General features: G+C 38.2%; 1 long non-coding RNA gene across 1 annotated transcript in view; it reads right to left on the reverse strand.

Annotated features, from left to right (window-relative positions):
• Positions 1 to 358: 358 nt before the first annotated feature.
• LOC102013534 overlaps positions 359 to 5,385 on the reverse strand; it is an 18,007-nt gene continuing 12,980 nt past the window's right edge. Inside the window, exons 3-4 of the long non-coding RNA XR_261620.2 lie at positions 735 to 909; positions 359 to 470 (exon numbers count right to left, since the gene is read on the reverse strand). This is a non-coding gene — a long non-coding RNA (uncharacterized LOC102013534). The remainder of the gene's footprint in view (positions 471 to 734; positions 910 to 5,385) is intronic.

Here is a 5,385-nt window from a genome sequence, read left to right on the forward strand (position 1 = left end):
ATCACTGAGAGCTGAAGGAGGAGTCCAGGAGAAAGAATTTCGCTTTTTTGTCAGTGAAATATGACTTTACAACCTTTTTTATTGACTAAAACACAAAAGAAGCATTCACAAAGCCTACTTAAACCTAAGTCGGAGAACAATTTTAACCAAATCTTTATTTTACCGGAAGTGAAACTTGTAAGGGACAGAAAGAAAAAGGAAGCCAGAAAAACTACGAAAAGGCCATTTCTTCTTCCAAACTCCGGTAGACAAGCAAACAGAAATGTCAGTAAAAAGCCACGCGTGCACCAACACTTCATTTGGCTATTATTCTGTTTGTCATGCACAGTTGATTGTTCAGAATAAACAGCTCGGCCTCTCCCTCTTTGTATCTTCTCACCCGACCTGGGCTTTCACAAGCGGGGCTCCCCTTCCCGGCAGAACCGGCTGAGGGAAGGACGTGAAGGATTTCCCACGACTTGTGAACCAGGCTGTGAATCACAGAAACAGGAAGAGTATCATCATCCCTGCACATCTGGGAAAGGATTTGTTTTTCTTCTCACTTTTGTGCAAGCTTTAGCGTTCTGGTACTTCGGAAACGAGAAAGAACCCCTTTTCTGAACAGTCCTCTTAGTCGCAGGGAAGAAGGCAGGGGGGCCCGGTTGAAGTTTATGGTGGGGGGTGGGGAAGGGAGCAAAGTATAAGTAGCGTGGACTCTACTGCCCTCTAGTGATCGGACTCCGCAAAAACTGTACCTGTTCTGTTGATTTGTTGTACTTGCTCCTAGGCTTGGTTCCTCCCACTCGGAGAATTTCAACTGAAGGGAAAAGTCTCACGAGATGACAGCATTACCAGGAGTGTCGGGAACAGCCACATTTTACCTGATGTATCATAACTAGGAGCTGGTCCTTTATTTATTTATCCGGATCACTGAGGAAAATACACCAAACAGAATCAGCACAACCAAGGTGTTCTTGGATTTTTTTTCCAAAATAAAAAAAACAAAGTCAAAATTTAAAAGCCAAGTTCCCTAGCCCTATGCACAGTTCCTCAACGCGCTTGCGTTTCTGATAATTATCTAACTTCCTTTTCACGTGTTAAAGGATGCGGAAGATGAACGCTGGCCGGTAGTGTGTGCACGCAGAAGCGTTGGCTGTGCAAACCTGAATGCTAAGGGTCGCGCTGAGCCACATATTTAAATGGGGGCTCAAGGCCACATCATCTGCTCCTTTAATGTGTCTCTAAAGTTACATGCAAATCCTTAATTTCTTTTCTTCTAAATTTTCCCTCTATGTGTGACTTACATTTAAAAAAATAACATGCTAGTGATGTTCACCATCAAGCTAAATTTATCTGTAATATACTTCCATTTAGTAAGTTTTCTTTATACTCGCTCCAAAAATGCATGCATGTTCTATTTTTTTTGTACCGGGAATCAAACTCAGGACGTTGCACTTGCCAGGCTGGCGCTGTGCCACTGAGCTATATCCCTGGCCCCATGCATGTTCTCTCAGATACACAAAACATTAAATTACAATAAAATGACTGTCTTGTAACCTTATACTGCAGTCACCCTACAAACAGAGACGTTTAATCAAACTTATGTTATTGCACCAATAGTAAACACAGGAGTAATTCAAATATCATTTTTGTTTCGTCTCATTTCCACGTAGCTGTACGAGGATGTAGTAGGTGGTATGATGATGAGCTGACATGTGAATTTGCCTGGAGCTGCTATGGGCAGAGCAGAAAGTTTGTCAGCTCCAAATCACAGGGAGGTTTTGAGAATCTTTGATTTGCTACTTCCTAAGCAAATTGCTAGTCTCCAGCGTTCTCCTCCGTGCTGAAAGATATTTCAGGTAGCTTCCTGCTGGATACTTGTATATCTCGACTAAGAGCTCAAAATGACTCAGTGTCTGAATTTTTGCAAGTGCAGCTCAATAAATTAATGATAATCATGAGCTATTATTCATTTATCTCCCTTACTACAGTTTCAAATGTGCAAGTTTAATGCTTGGCTAATTTCCTTCCACTGTGCTAACCCAGTCAAGCGATATCATAAATTAAGTATTGAATTCCTTTTAAAGCATTACTTCCAAGTGCATGTGTTAAGAATTACTCATTGTTGGAAAACCTGAGCTTTAGTTCCAGTTTTACAAGGTACTGTTGGCAACTTTGACAAAGTTCAGCTATAAAATAGGAGTTAGATTAAATTCCTTCCTAATTTGAAACTTTTACTGTTATTGAAAGTCAAGAATTTCCAGCCCAATTATTTAGTTCTTTAGTTTGGAATGACAGCATTTCTGGCTCGTTGTATGGGATTGATATTTTGGTCAAATTAAAAAGCTAGAGATATGATAGATACTTGGAATATAAAAAATACACCTGTGAACAGATTTTTCCACATAAGAACAGCCACCTTAATAATGGCTTATACTGTACACCCTAACCTTCCAGTGTCAACTAAGTGATGGAGTTGTAGCTTGGTGAGTATGCCAAAAATTGGCCCAATATTTCTCTTTTCAGTTCCACGCATACTGCAAGTTGGAAGTCACACATGACTATACGCAACTCAAAACTCAGGTAATTCCTCAAAAGAAATAAAGGCACTCCTTGCTTTTAGCTCAAATTATATATATGTGGGGAGGGGCGCAATTTATGTTGTATTTTTTCCTTTCATTTTTCTCTTTTTATTTTTTTATTAGTACGTGCTTGCAGTACACAATAATTACACTTGGTGTGGGAGGTTGGTGTATGTACATAATACATTTATTTTTCATCTCTCTCCCTCCTTTCATCCTCTTTCCTCTGTATTTTGTTCCCCACCCCTTTTGCAAAAGATCTCTCTACTTCCTACTTTTTTCTCTACTTCCTATTATCCATCTTTTATTTTACTTTTTATTTGTACTTTGGGTTTCTCTTCTAAGAGAAACCATGCAATTAGTAAGCTCGTGTGTCTGTTTCATTTCACTTAAGGTTATGGTCTCAGGTGCATCCATTTTTCCAAAAATGACTCACGGTTAACCTGCTTTATGCAGAATAGTACTCCACTGTGTACAAATGCCACATTTTCTTTATCTATTCATCTGTTGATGCACATCTAGGCTGCTTCCAAGACTTAGGTATTATGAATTGCGCTGCTATTAACATGGATGTGCATGTATCACTGCAAAACGAAGTCTTTAAATTGTTCAGGAAGATACTGAAAAGGGGAATAGCTGAGTCAGATGGAATTTCAGCTTTTTGAGGAATATCCGTAATGATTTCCATAGGGGATGTACTAGTTTACATTTCCGAACAATGTAGAAGGGATCACATTCCCCACAGCCTTGCCAGCATTTGCTATTATTTGTCATTGCATTTTCTTAATGATGGACATTCTTTTCAGAATAAGAGAATTTCAAGGTTGTTTTAATTTGCATCTGTCTAATGGCAGGGATGTTCAACGTTTTTTCATTTATTTATTGGTCATACGTACTTCTTCTGAGAAATGTCTGTTCCTTTCAATTGCCCGCTGTTTGATTGGGTCTTTCATTTTGGTGGGTTTAATTTTTCAAAATTCTTTATCTATTCTAGATATTAGTCCTCTGTCTGTGAAACAGTGGGCAAAAATTTTTCTCACACTGTAGGTTTGCGCTCACTCCATTGTTTCCTTTGCTGCCCAGAAACATTTTATTTTGATATCCAATTTGTTGCTTTTTGGTACCACTTCTTGTGCCATTGAGGTTCTGTTCAGAAAGTCCTTTCCTATTCTTATATCTTTAAGAAATTTACCTACTTTAAATTCCAACAAATTAGATGTTTTTGTTTTAACAGTTAGATCATTGTTACTTCAGTTTAGTACAGGGTGCTATTGTGGATCTAGATTCAATCTGCTGGATGTGGATGCAATTTTCCCAGCACCACTTACTAAAGAGGCTACCTTTCCTTCATTATGTGTTTTTTTGGCCCTTTGGCAAAGACCAAATAGCTGAAAGTGTCTAGGGTTGCTTCTGTGTGCTCTACCCTCTTCTATTGATCACATGTCAGTTTTTGTGCCAATACTTGGCTGTATTTTGTAACCCCAGCTTTATAATATAACTTGAAATCTGGGATTGTGACACATCCTACTTTGCTGTTGTTACCAAGATTGTCTTTGCTATTTTGGACCTCTTCTGGTTCAGTATGAATTTTAATTGTTTTGTCTAATTCTGTGAGGAAAGCTGCTGGTATTTTGATTGGGCTTGCGTTAAATCTATATATCAGTTTTGGAAGTATGTGAATTTTGACTAAATTGCTTCTTCCTATCCAGGAACATGGGATATCTTTGTACTTTCTTATGATGTCTTTGTTCTCCTTTTATAGAATGCTATTGTTTAGCTCTTTCACACTTCCTTGATTAGGTTAATTGCTAAGAATTTCATTTTTCTTGATGGTATTTTGAATCATGTTTTCCTAATTTCTTTTTCAGTGGGTTCATTATTGGTGTTCAGAGATGCTGTTGAATTTTGTGTGGTGATTTTTTATCTTGCTACATTGATGAAATTTTCTTAATTCTAGAAGGTTTTTAGTGAAATTTTTTTTGGCCTTCTAAGTATAGGATCATGTCATTTGCAAATAATATTTTAACTTCTTTCTTCCCTAAACATAGGCCTTTTTCTTCTTTCTCTTGCCTGATTGTTCTGATTAATGTGTCAGGTATTGAGTTGAACAGGAGTGGTGACAGTGGACATCTTTGTCTTGTTCCTGATTTTGAAGGGAAATCTTTCAGTTTTTTCCCATTCAATATGATGTTAACAGCAGATATGTCCTAAATGGTTTTAGTCAAATTGTTGTATCACCCTTCTATACGTATTTTCTTCAGGGATTTTATGATGAATTTATGTGAATTGTCAAGGGGTGCTCTGCATCTATTGAGATGACCATTTGATTTTTGTGCTTGTTTCTGTTAATATGATGAATTATATTTATTGGTTTTTGTATGTTGAACTATCCTTGCATCTTGTGATAATGTCTACTTGGTCACAATATATGATATTCTGATGGTTTGTCGCATTATTTTTGCCAGTATCTTGTTTAGGATCTTTGTATCTATGTTCATTAAAGAGACTGTCCTCTAGTTTTCTTTTGTGATTGGATCCTTGTCTAGTTTTGGAACCATGGCAATTCCAGTTTCCAGGAATAACTTTTAGAGTACTTCTCTTTTGATTTCAATAAAGAGTTGGAGGAGTATTGGCGTTAAATCTTCCCTGAGCACCCACACACGTGCCCAGTGACATGTGAAGCCCCAGAGCAGGTGATCCACGAAAGTGCTGAAGCTGCGTTTGTGTCTGGGTTTGTGTTCCTGTCTGGGTGGGAGCAAGGAAACATGTGGTCTGTGATCACTGCCAGCTCAGCCCACCTCTGGCCCCTGTGCTCATGGTGAAA

Source organism: Chinchilla lanigera, unplaced genomic scaffold, assembly GCF_000276665.1.
Source record: "Chinchilla lanigera isolate Chin_1 unplaced genomic scaffold, ChiLan1.0 scaffold00033, whole genome shotgun sequence".
Lineage (NCBI taxonomy): Eukaryota > Metazoa > Chordata > Mammalia > Rodentia > Chinchillidae > Chinchilla > Chinchilla lanigera.